At 49.0% G+C, this 13,197-nt stretch overlaps 1 protein-coding gene across 1 annotated transcript in view; it reads left to right on the forward strand.

Annotated features, from left to right (window-relative positions):
- Window positions 1-1,071: 1,071 nt before the first annotated feature.
- The window catches only part of GEM (GTP binding protein overexpressed in skeletal muscle), a 32,977-nt gene continuing 20,851 nt past the window's right edge, over window positions 1,072-13,197 (forward strand). Inside the window, exons 1-4 of the mRNA XM_055705953.1 lie at window positions 1,072-1,200; window positions 2,052-4,054; window positions 4,392-4,514; window positions 5,734-5,791. The gene's annotated coding sequence lies outside the window, so the exon portion shown is untranslated. The remainder of the gene's footprint in view (window positions 1,201-2,051; window positions 4,055-4,391; window positions 4,515-5,733; window positions 5,792-13,197) is intronic.

The following is a 13,197-nucleotide window of genomic DNA, read 5'->3' on the forward strand; positions in this document are numbered from 1 at the left end:
GGGAATTAGGGTGCCTGCAGGCCAGCTCCTTCTTCAGCTCTGGTTTTCAGTTTCCCTCTTACAGCTGCAGTCCTGCAGGTAACGCATTCCCGGGGCAGGCACAGTTTGTGCTGAGCTTTGTGTTCCTGCGGCCGATGCAGCTGCCCGGCCGGTGCCCAGCTGTGCCAGGCTCCCAGCATTTTGGGCAGCAGAGAGCAGAGGCATCCCCCAGCGGAGAGGGACCGTGTGCGGCTCCCTGCCTGAAGGTCTGCGCTGCAGCCTCATTCCTGGACCTGAAACTCAGCGGTGTGATGGGACCACGGCCCTGGGTGTCCTCCTGCATCTGTGCCGCTCGTGTCAGAGCTGCCTCTGCTCTTACACGGAGCGTTTTAGATTAAGAACCTTCAGTCATCCACGGCGAGCGGTGCTCGCATGCCAACAAGGTGCAAGAACCCTATCACGCGGCTGCTTTGCTGCGTTTGCTTTTCATCATTCGGTTCATTCGGCGTTCCGCCGAGGCAGCAAGAGCGGTTTTCTGCGGGGGTGACCTGCGGGTGGCAGCAGCGGCTCGCAGGACGGCGGGGCCGGGCGGTGCGGCGCGGCCCGGGGGTGCCGGCTGCGAGGGGGCTGCCGAGCCCGCCCCGGGGAGCGGCCAGGGACGGGCTGGGGCCGCGGGGACCCCTCGGCGTGAGGGTAGCGTGGCATCACCGCCGTCCGCCGGGAGCGCCTGCGGCTTCGCCACAGCGGAGCCCTGATGCGAGCCTGACGGTCGCTCGCAGGCAGGGGTAAGGCACGTCGCTAGTTCCGTGCGGAAATCAGCGAGGTGCGCCTCGGCCTGGGGACCGGCTGTGCCGTGAGGTTGCGGTGGGATTATACCTTCCAGCAAAGAAAGGGCGAGCCGTGTCGGCCTGCGACTGACGTAAAAGACCACAGTTTGTAGATCAAAGCTGCGGCGGGCACCGGGCAGCCCGAGGAACCCAGTGCGGGTTAGGGGCAGCGCAGGGCTCTGGGTACCTACGTGCTGCCCAGGGCTGCTATAGGCACCCCCGAACCCGGGGTACTGAAACCACCCTGCAGCTGCAGCCTGAGCTGTGAAGCATCCAAACGCCTGCCCGAACCAGTAAACTCCCCAAGCGCCTTCTCAGGTCGGTGTCTTGTTGCCAAAGACTTCACACCGCGATCAAGAGGCTGAGAATGCCCCTGTGCCGTTCTCCTGATGCTGTAGGTATCTGCAGACCCCAGCTGAGGTATGGAGCGCTCCCCAGGTGTTGCAGAATGGGCCCGTGCACCTAACTCAGGGCTATGGTTTCTGAACACGGGGGGAGGCACCAAAAGGCTTGGTGCCATAATGCTGAGTTCCAGGGCACCTGTGTCTCTGCAAATCTGGCTTGTGCTGGCACGCTTCTCCAGGGCTCGCTTATAAGCCTAGAGGGAAAAACAGAAATGGCTGCGTAGAACTCTCTATTCTTTTCATTTCCACGGCCAGCAGAAGACAGTAGGATCTTGTAAGTAACTTAAGGCAGCCCGAGCATTTCTCTAAATTCCAATGTCTGGTATTAGTTTAAAGAGGTTGCTCCATCACAACCCATTGTAAACTTCAGACCTGCCCTCACTGGTGGTTAAGACCATGGAAGGTGCCAACTCTATCCAATACCAAATTCAGCCACTTTGCATCATTCTCTTAGGATCCAGGATCTTGGCGTTTTGTTTGGGAGGGTCAGAGCCCCATAGGACAAAATTAGTTCTTACTGCATTACAATTAGGCAATAAAATCTTGAGACCACACACAAAATTTCTTTCAGGCTACACTTCTCCTGAAATCTTTGGGTAAGAACTGAGTAGGAGAAGAACAATGCTTCAAGTTTGGCCCTGTGGTTTTTTTGTGAATCATGAATATGCTCAAAGCCAGTTCAAGCAAGCCTGGTATTCTCTAGCTGCTTTTCCCTGATGCCTGTGAGCCATTGTACCTTAGGAGTGCTCAGCTGCAGGCAGAGCAGAATTTAACATACAGAAGACTGACCTGCTAAGGAAGGTATCTGAAACTGCTGTGTCTCGCTCATTTTGTCTTTCAGGTGAGCTTCTGCTTCACCTCGAGGGGTTCACCATGTGAATAGTATACATTCCACTAAGACATATTGTTACAGCATCCAAGCCAAGCCTGGCTGGGTTGATTCCAGTGTGGTGACATGTGAAGTGCGCTTCTGAGAACCAGGGAAGTACCATCTGAGAAAGGCCATGGGGAAAAGTCTGGCGAAATGTGGGGAAATGCTGGCATTACTGATAATTGTCTATCAAAGTGGGTGTCGATTCCCTTTCATTCTGCAGTATGCCAGGCAGATAACTTCTGGTGACCAGAAGTCCCCTGCAGAGGTTGTTCATTATTAGCCAAAGCTACTTGCGGCTCTGCTTTGCCCAGACCCAGGAGAACTTACTGAGCTTCCTGAAGATGGGACTGATGAGAGCTTATGTTTGAATGAATACAGCTTTTAAACAGTCTTTTACAATGGGACTGATGAACAAACAGTTCTAATGACAAGTTAAAATTAATTACCAAATGTCCAGCCCCTGACTGTTACCAGATGTTGTCAGCAGCAGGTCCTGTTTTGGGGTGGCTGAGGGTGGTGACATTGAGGTGCTGGAGCGTGTCCAGAGAAGGGCAACGGAGCTGGTGAAGGGTCTGGAGCACAGGTCTTGTGAGGAGCAGCTGAGGGAGCTGGGGTTGCTTAGCCTGGAGAGGAGGAGGCTCAGGGGGGACCTTATGTCTCTCTACAGCTGCCTGAGAGGAGGCTGTAGGCAGGTGGGGGTCGGTGTTTTCTCCCAGATAACAAGTGACAGGACAAGAGGAAATGGCCTCAAGTTGCACCAGGAGAAGTTTAGATTGGATATCAAGAAAAATTTCTTCACTGGAAGGGTGGTCAAACACTGGAACAGGCTGCCCAGGGATGTCATGGAATCACCACCCCCGGAAGTGTTTAAAAGATGTGTAGATGCGGTGCTTAGGGATGAAGTTTAGTGGTGGACTTGGCAGTGCTGGGTTAATGGTTGGACTTGATGTTTTCAGAGGTCTTTTCCAGCCTAAACGATTCTATGATTCTGAACCTGAGGTCTGAAGCTGTCCTGGAGACTACCTGCAAGCAGTCTGCAGGTGGGACCCAGTTGGTCCCTGGGTGGCCGCTCAGCAGATTTTCTCCCATGGGAGATGTGAGGGCTAAGGGCTGAATCATGAGAGGGGATGCTCCAACCCACAGTGCAGTCGTTTGCTGAGACCTGCTGCCCTGTGAACACCCCAGCTGGTGGCTCGGCTGCAGGCACACCCTGGTTTCATCACTTCTCATCCCAGCAAAAGGTGGTGGCTGCTGGACTACAGTCCCTGCTGCATTTTGAACTCATTGGGAGGTTTGGCCCCTCAGATTAACAATCTGGCTGGAATGCCCTGCAGAGGTAGCTCCTGCCTTTCCTGGGCATGAGGTGCTGCCATACTCTGTACCAGGGCATGCCGTCTCCACCTGAAATGCCTGCCATGTCCTGGCAGAAGCTGTGTCTGGAGCCACTATGGGCTTCTGCTGAGCCCTGCAGGACATCTGCAATGGGAACTTTTTCTCTCCAAATGGTGATCTGCACCTCTTAGAAGAAGGTGCACTTTGGTCACAGGGTACATACAAGGAAATAGGTCAGGAAGCAAAAAAAAACCAGGAACTGGGAAGGAGGATTTGATGTTACAGTGAACAGGTGTTCCTCTTAGACTGGAAGCGAGTTGCTGGGAAAAATGAATGCTCAGTGCTGAGCTCCTTGACACTCGCCTGGCTGTGGGAGCACCTTTCCTGCTTATGGTCATGGCCAGCAAGAGGCTGCAGCTGGGTCAGGGTCAGGGCATGAGGACTCCAGCCAGCCCCAGGGCACGACAGAGGGGAGGGGTAATGTCTTGCTTTCAACCAGACAATATTCAGTCACTTCTCCTCCCCGCCTCCAGCTCCCCACATGATCTGCAAAGCCAGGAAACATATGGCCCTTTGTTCTTACAGTGTCTGATGTAAAGAGTTTGGTACGTGGTCTGCAACAAACAACAGTTGTGCCGGTGAGTTGTGCTGATAAGAAGCTCTGATCTTTGCACTGCCTTGGAGAGAAGGCAGCTGCCTCCTGTGCCCAGCCCAGCTCCCGAGGGCTGTCCCAGCACACCATGGCTGTGGCTGCAGACCGGGAGGTTGCCTGGGGATGCTGCCAGCAAGACCCTGGTCCAAGTGCGGTGGCTTATTTGCTGCTGCTTTCTGACACCCCACCCTGTCCCCACGAGAACCTGCCACAGCATCTTCCCACTGCCACCACTGCTGTGAGCGGTCGAGCTTGAGGAAGAACAACTTCCATCAATTGTTTGGTAGGCCACCATCACTAAAGGGTTTCTCCGCCCTCTTTAGGAAGGGAGGCACACATTTGCCATGTGTGTGAGAGAAGGCCTGCAGAGAAGATGGCGTTGTGGTCTCTGACATGACATGCTGCTCAGAGGAAGGTCTGAGGAGAAACCATCCCCAGAATCCTAGGTGGGTAATGCAGTGCTACCTGGAGGGAGGAGCACCAGCAGTTCCCAGATCACTTTGACATCCCTCTCAATACCAGAGAAGAGTGCAGTGACAATAAAGTGCATTTTATTATGTTAAAATGCAGAACTCTACCCCCAAATTCCTAGAATTTAAAAATTATTTGCAAGTGTTATAACAGAAATGTACATTTATAATCACTGGTAATGTTGGCACAGACTCCTGAGACATCCCTGTGTGCACTCTGGGCTGATAGAATTAATTTGCGGTGGTGAAGTTTGTCCCAGTCCATCGAGTGCACCTTCATGCTCCAGTATATGACGCCAGGCAGGGGCTTTAATGGTGAATGGTCTCTCTTAGTGTATGTCCTTGTTTCCTGGAGACCCACTGGTTATAAACACTCCTCAGGCTTCCTGGTAATGTAGTGCATTGAAAATTAATTAATTATGATATAAATTTCTGCTCCTCATGTTAATTACTTTCAGCAAGGAGGGTGTATGCTGACCTCCCATAGCTGGTAAAGCACGTCGGGTGGACACGCATTTCAATGTAAAGCAGTTAACTGGAGGTAAATCAACTATTGATTGCAGAGTCTCCTGGTTTGTCTCAAGTGTAAACACTGGAGCCAGCTACTTTTCTCCTCATGCTTCAGCATGGCTGAGACGACTCTCTGCTAGCTTTGCTTAGCTACGATTTTCTAGTAAAAGACACATCTTAAAAACACAGCGTTACAGACATACAGAAGTAACACCTTAAAAAACTGTTAATGCCAAGTCAGGTAGAGGGATTAAATTGCTGAAAATGGTTTTAAGGGTGGAATGCCACATTGCACTTGCAAGTAGATGTGGGAAGCTTCAGTACTGGAGGTCCCAGTGCTGCTGTAATGTGGGGTCTGGAGGTTGCTCTCACACAGATAGTATGTGCCAGAATGTCAAAAACTCATGAAAGTTGTGAATTTTGCTGCATCCCAGATGGGCATGTCTTGGGTTGTTTATCAGCACTTGAAGCTGTACAAACTCAGTGACACAAGCTGAGTGTTTTCAGTGCCTTCCAGAATGGCATCAATTTTGTGCTCTGAAACCCTTTGTAATTTGCTGTAGCTGACACATTTGGAGCCATGGTCTGACTGGGGCTTCATTAGCCTTTGGGAAAAATGCAAGGGTGCCTAATTGTAACTGTATATTTTGTCATCGGACCTTCTCTCCCGGCCTGCTGTGACTAGCCTGCCTGTTGGTCATGCTGCCCATCCAGCCACTGAGGGCATCTCGGAAAGTAATGAGGTAAGTAATGTTTCCTTTAAAGACTTTTGAGCTCACGAGAATGAGATAGTGCATTCCCATGTGGTTAAGTTATACTCTCACAAGTCCCATCTAGAAGTGTTAGCAAAATAACCTTTGGTTGCTAGGAGGTGCTGTATGGGGATTAATTAATCAGGATGGCTGTGCCTTCTGTTTGCTATCATTGCTGATATAAAAGAGGTTTCCGAAGTTGAAAGTTGTGATGGAGTCTTGCTGGGCTGAGAGCTTTACGTATAGAAACACACGCTAAGACAGTTGTGGCAAATGTTAGTCATTACAAAATACTGCACAGGAAAAAAAATAATCTAAACCGTGAGGCCCATAAGAGGCTCTATCTGCTCTAAGCTATTCCTCCATCTGCATTGTTATGGGCAGCAGTGACGCAGAAACAGCCAAGACTCTGCTACTACAAAATATTTTGCTCTTCCACTAAATGAGGAAAAGAGGCTGATATTTAGCTCAAAGATGATTGGTTTGGTTTTGAAGCAACGTGTTAAACTTTCTTAATGCGCAAGAGATTTGGCTTGCCCTTTGCAATAGCAGAGGGTGCTACCACAGGTTGCAGCTCCTTTACTGTAGCCAGTTGAGCTGCCCATATGATCCCTTTCTGGTGTATTTCCATCAGTACGGCTTAAGTTAATAGATGGGGAAGCAGATGGGATAACAGGAAGTCAGCAGGCAAACCAGAAAAGCCGTGAAATGGTAAAACCTAATGGAGCTTGGAGCAGTCTCTTCAACTAGACGATGATGTATGCCCAAAGCCCCAAACTGTAACAGAAACAAGGCAGTCTTGACTACCTGTGCACACAAGGAGGATTGAATCCACACAGCTTTTAAATGCTTTTAGACATTGAACTTGTTGGGCAAGCAAGCTTGTTGCTAGTTGGCTCCAAGCATCCGTTCTCTGAGAGGTACTATCTGAACAAAAATATTTAGTTTCCCCTCAGCTGAAGTTGGGTGTTTCCTCAGCTTTTTGAGAAGAGTGCAGGCGGAGGGCAGGCATGGCATTCCAATTCTCAAAAGCCTTTAGCTGGAGACACTGCACGACGAACTTCAAGACAACTGGCCCCAGGGGTCACACAGTCAATACACCCTGAACCAGGCATGGGTGCCCTAACCCTGCATCCCGTGGGGCTAATGCTCCTTGGGATTGATCCATGTTAAGTGCTGTGTGAGGCTGGTATTCAGAAACCGCCCCCAGTGTCGTCTGGTGCCTCAGCAGTTCAGTGGGTGCAATCTGCAGTGGATTGACCCTGGCTGGATGCCATGTGCCCATAAAAGCCGCTCCATCACTCGCCTCCTCAGCTGGGCAGGGGAGAGAAAATACAACAAAAACTTTGGATCGAGATAAGGACAGGGAGATCACTCAGCAGCGACCATCACGAGCAAAACTGACTTGACTTGGGGAAATGAGTTTAATCTATTACCAACCGAATCAGTGTAGGGTAATGAGAAATAAACCCCTAAATCTTAAAACACCTTTCCCCCCCTCACCATTCCCTTCTTCCTGGGATCAACTTCACTCCCTATTTCTCTCCCTCCTCCCTCCAGCAGCACAGGGCACAGGGAATGGGGCTGGGGTCAGTCCCTCACACGCTGTCCCTGCTGCTCCCACCCTCAGGGGGAGGCTCCTCACACTGCCCTGCTCCAGCCTGGGGTCCCTCCTGCTGGGTGCCGTCCTTCAGGCACAGCCGGCTCCAGCGTGGGTCCCTGTGGGGTCACAGCCCGGCCAGCAGCCCTGCCCCAGCCTGGGCTCCTCTACCCATGGCGTCACAGGCCCTGCCAGGAGCTGCTCCAGCGTGGGCTGCCCAGGGGGCCACAGCCTCCTTTGGGCATCCCTCTGCTCTGGTGTGGGTCCTCCACAGATATCTGCTCCACTGTAGACCTCCATGGGTTGCAGGGCACAGCCTGTCTCACTGTGGGCTTCACCATGGGCTGCAGGGGAACCTCTGCTCCAGCACCTGGAGGACCTCCTGCTCCTCCTGCACTGACCTGGGTGTCTGCAGGGCTGTTGCTCTCACGTATTCTCACTCCTCTCTTCTGGCTGCTGCTGGTCTTGTGCAGTTTCCCCCCCTTCTTCTTAAATACATTATCCCAGAGATGCTACCAGCATCACTGATGGGCTCAGCCTTGGCCAGTGGCAGGTCCGTCTTGGAGCTGGCTGGCATGGGCTTTGTCGGACATAGGGGAAGCTTCTGGCAGTTCCTCACAGAAGCCACCCCAGTAGCCCCTCACTACCAAAACGTTGCCATGCAAACCTAATAGAAATCACAGCAGCGTGTCCAGCATTCATGCGGGTCATCACGAAGGGAGAAGGCTGGATCCAAGAATGAGCACATGGCCTTTTCTGGCACAGTATAGGGAGAGCATGGGGGACTAACCTTACCAAACGAGCTGCAAAATCACACCTATCCCCTGTGTGCACCCAAGAGATATCTCTGTTATCTCTGTCTCTCTTTCAGCCTTGAAAAGAGGGGTCTGCACAGAAGGAAAGGTAACTTTTTGCATAATAGTCAGATCCTTACACTGTTCATCCATAGGGGAGCTCCTTATTCTGAAGGATATCTGCAGCTTCCTCTTCTCAGGAGCAACCTGAACCCTTGGTTTATAGAAGAATTGCAGGTGACAGGGAGCAACTTCTTGCAGAGACTGACACACCAGGCTGATAATATTAATGGAAATGGTCTAATATATAAAAGCAGGATTGTAGTCTAGTGGTTAAAAGATTCAGTTTGGAGGGGCACACTTGAGCTGCATCCCTGGGCTCTACATTGGTTCCTTGGGGACACGTTGCAGCAGCCGTCCAGGAACCGTGTGGCTCAGAGACTCTTCCAGGGGAAGAAAAGAGTAAATGAGTGCTCTATCCACAAGGATGCTATAAAATCTTGTTGGAACTCATCCTCTAGCTATTTTGGGATGGAAATGACTACTGTTGTTGTTTGTTTGTTTGTTTGTTTTTTAATGTCTTTGCTAAATGGATATTTCTGAATACTTTAGATATGGGCTGGGAACCCCTAAGGGACCAAGCTGGCATGACAGTGAGTGGTTTGTGAATCTCAGCAGAAGAGTTATGATAATCTTGGCCACAGCAGTGGCACCTGAGGACATGGCCAGTGCAGAATTTTAAGCACCTGAGAACATTGTTTGGCAAAATCCTATATGCCTGTATCCTCTCAGGTGTACTGTTAGGCTAGGTGGGGGTTGGTAGCTTGTTTTGCTAGGGCTAGTCACCCAAATTCCACCTTGCATTGCACTTCAAGAACTCATGCACACATTTTTGCTCTCTTGTGTCCCTTGCACCAGTGCTAGACATGAGAACTGATATAGTCATTGCCTTTTCTATACTTACAGTAACGTATAGGTTTTAAGTGCTGGATGTGATTAGTCACTTCCCTCTCCTATATGCTGCACGCTTCCTTGTGAGCCTCAGTAGAAAAGCCCCTGCCCAAAGCTGAGAGGGGGGAAGGCTGAGAAGTTTTGTCTCCTCTGGGTGACAGGATGTTTCCTCCAGGAGGTCTGAGCCCAGGCACTGCAGCATCGTTGTCCCATCTGCTGCCTGCACTGCTCTGCAGCACTGGAGTACCAAAGCGCTGCTTGTGTTGTAAGCTGTTTTGCAGCCTGCAGCGACCGCTCTCTGCTATTTATGAACAGGATTACTGAAATGTTGTGAGATAGCAGCCAGTGGACTTGACATGCAGGCAGCGGAGCTACGGTAAATCAGGCTGTGGAGTTACCCATGCACTTCCAGAAAAGGAAGGTTACACTGCTGTGGGAATAACACATCACACCGCTGGTGTTGGCACCTCTCTTTGGGCAATGTAAGCTTCTAGCAAAAGGGTTGCATGAAAGAGTTGTTACCATGCAAGCCTATATTTCATACCCGGGGTTAGCTACCTCTACTGGGCTTATTGTCTCATGCCCACCCGTGTTAACAGGTAAAGCGACAATGAACTGGCACGCGACATCCGTGGCGCAGCACTGGGGCTTGCAGAACCCATACTGCTGCTGATTTCTATTAGTAACTCTTAACAGTGGCTTTTAATGCAGACAGGTACAAACTGGTTTTTACTTTATACCTCTTGGGTGAGTGATCATGGCCCTGATTTTGCAAGTTGTTTAGGTTCCTGCTACTGAAATCAGTGGGGACAAGATGTCTAAATATTTTTCAGAATGTGGGACCTGTGGGACTCTTTTGCTTGCTGCAGTTCAAATGCATGGAAGGATCCCTATAAATATTTCATGGCCTCAGGGACAAACTATGATGTGGCTGCAAAATCAGGCACACATATGTCTCCAGAAGACATGGCAGCAGCAATGGAGAAAACCTGCTCCTAACCTGTCTGTACTTATAGCTGACAGATGCAGAAAGATATAGTTAACGTTTTACAAATAGGCTTTGCACCAATATAGGTTTTCAGTTTTCAGTATGTCTTTTAAATCAAGCAGAAATTACATGCCTATCTGCCCTCAGATTTTCCTCATTAGCATTAATCAAGGACACTTGACTCGCTTACAGATGAATTTGATTAGGCTCATGTATACTCTTAGGAACCAAAAATAATGAAACATGACTTGAGTGTACGTGCTCTCGCAGCCAACATTGTTGCTTGGTATCTGCTGCAGCACTGAACTAACAGAAAACTCCTAGAACTGGAATCCAAACCATTGGCAACAGGAGATGGTAAATGGCACACATGAAATAAAGAAAGCCAGACCACACAAAATGGAAAAGCTATAAAGTGCACAGTTGTTTAAATGACTATATAATTGGTTGAAATTCTTTATTTTCTGACATAGAAAGAGCTATAATGGAAAACTTAGCTCTGCCCACATGCATACACAAATATTTTTGCATACATTCCAGCCTGTGGCCCACAATGTGTAGCTGTTAGATCTGTGAGCTCACTTACACTTCTCATTTTATAATACCAAGAGATTCTTCCGTTCATCATCTTTTAGCATTGAAGAAAAAAAGATGTCTTAAAAAAAAAAAAAAGTATTTGAGCTGTATTTCCTTCTGCATGTACAGTCATGTAGCTCTGTGTGCAAATCATGTTTTATCCACTCACTGCTCCACGTGTAAAGTCGTGCAAAGCCCATGTGCACCAGCACCAGCTGGGAAGCTGGCAGGGGATGCAGCACTGCACTGCCTGTAAAATTGTTGATAAAAAGAAAAATGCAGGAAAGTGGTTCTGTTTTGACAGTTTATTGATAATATCCCACATAAATTCTTCTGACCTTCTGTTACCCTTCTTGGTTTTTTTGGTGGGTTATTTTTTGTTAATTTCATTGTGTGGTAATTCTTATTCACACTCATCTCACCTGTGAGGTCTGTGACAATAAAAGGTTGCAAGACTCTATGTATTATCTGCTGTCCCTGTTATAACGATAACTGCCTGGGCCTTTGACAGTTATGAAATCTACTGAATCATTTACCTAAGTGCCAGAAAATGCCTTTAAGAGAAGAAGTAGGTACATGAAAAGGGAATAATACATAAATAAACATCGACATTGAGATCATTTGTCATTTTTGGAAAGGTCTTGGGGAACAATGCATACATTTGGTATAGAGTCATGCTTATGACACTATGGGTCTTTTATTTTACTGGCAGGCCTTATCTGGCATGTATAGAGCTTTTAGCATGTTTGTAAGGTCCCTGTTTTGTGCACTGGCTGCAGGATTCTCGCTGCCCCTGCCCCAAACTTACATTAGGTTGGAAGGCACTGCTCTCCCCGTTACGCGATGCTTAGGTTGGAGCAGGTGCCTTTTTCATCAGCGGTTTGCTTTTTTTCTACTGCCATCTCCCCTGATTGCCAAGAGCGCCCCTGGGGTTCCCTGTGCCGTCGCTGCTTTCCAGTCTCTGACACTGTTGCTGCAGACCTGGCTGAGGGGTGACTTTGCCCTGAGTCCCCCATCACAAGGACATCCTGTGCTTTCAGATCCTCCAAAACATGTTTTAAGAGCCACCTTTTCAGGAACAAAACCTGCCTAGTGCAATATATGCAATGACCAGAGAAGGTAACTATGCTGCTAAGAAGCAGAGGATGCCCTGGCAGTGAGCATCAGTAAAAGATTTCCACGTTAATTGGGATCCCTGCCAGGGAGTTGCAGTCACCTTGAATTTCCTCCCACTGTTGTGATAACAGCACCAGATAAATGTTCATGGCGTTGCACAACTTCTCGCAAGATGAAGTGTATGGCCAGGGAGTCACCTTGGAAGGGAACTGGTGAGACAGCATCTTAACTGGCCATGGGTGTGGGCTGATGTTGCAACTCCCACGCTAACACTGCTTGTGGTTTATGAAACACCAGAACTGCCTCGGGGGTAGGTTGCTGGCAAATGTTGAGCTATTAGGAGAATACACAAAGAAAGGAAAGTTTGAAAAGCAGAAACGTATTTCATACAAGGTTTTTATGGACTTTTTCAAGTGCAGATGTGCCAAAATGTTTCCACTGGAAACTTTATATAAAATGATTAATGTAAAGGGTTTCTGCAATCCTGGCATCTCTCTCCTCTCCTGAGAGCCGTTGCAGCTCGTGACAGCTCTGTTCTGCGTACTGGGAGCATCAGCAGCTGGAAATTATCATTTGCTAGTCTTAGTCTTCTGTAGCTCATTTCAGAGACTTCACTGGTAATGAGGGCTCTTGTCCTGTTACCTTCAGGGTGCCTTGGAATTCCTCTTTTAGGGCCAGAAATCACTCAAGCTTCAGATCTGTAACAGGCATTAAAAATAAGCATTTAGTACAGTATTCAGACCTGTTCTGGGCATTCCTCAAATTCCTTCAAAGGACAGTCAGAGGGACACACCTGTCATTGCAGCTCTGGGCTCTTTCACCACTGCTCCGCTATTGTGTGATGCTCTTCTTTAAACATCTCCCTTGCTCTTCCACTCTTCCTTGCCTTTCTGAAGATTTTACACAAGAGTTTTCAGATGCCTCTTGGATTTACGGTTACTTTTGAACTTCAGGGCTCTTTAATGAAATTCTGTCCCGTTCTTGCAGGGCTGGGCTGCTGCGTGCAGGTCTGGCCATCCCTGGCTGCCCGCTGCAGTTCCCGAGCTGTGGTCTCCTGTTTCGGTGGCCACGAGGTGCAAGGCAGCTTTCTCCAAAGAGGGCGAGGTTGGGGATCTGTGACTTTGGGGAACACAGTATCTCCCAGGGCTTCTCACAAGGTGGACATTTGTTTTGATTACATCTTTACTATAATGTCAAGCTGTACAGGACAGAGGGTGTTCCTGGTGGTTATTTGCCTTCTCAGGAGGGTGAGAGGACTAGATTTTCTCTTCTTCCCTGGCTCACATGAACTATTTCCATGAAAAGGCTGAGATAAATTGAATCCATACATAGTAACCAGAGAAACCGCAGTGATGGTGTCAGTCCTACTCAG

The sequence above is a fragment of the Falco cherrug genome, chromosome 3 (assembly GCF_023634085.1).
Source record: "Falco cherrug isolate bFalChe1 chromosome 3, bFalChe1.pri, whole genome shotgun sequence".
NCBI classification, from domain to species: domain Eukaryota; kingdom Metazoa; phylum Chordata; class Aves; order Falconiformes; family Falconidae; genus Falco; species Falco cherrug.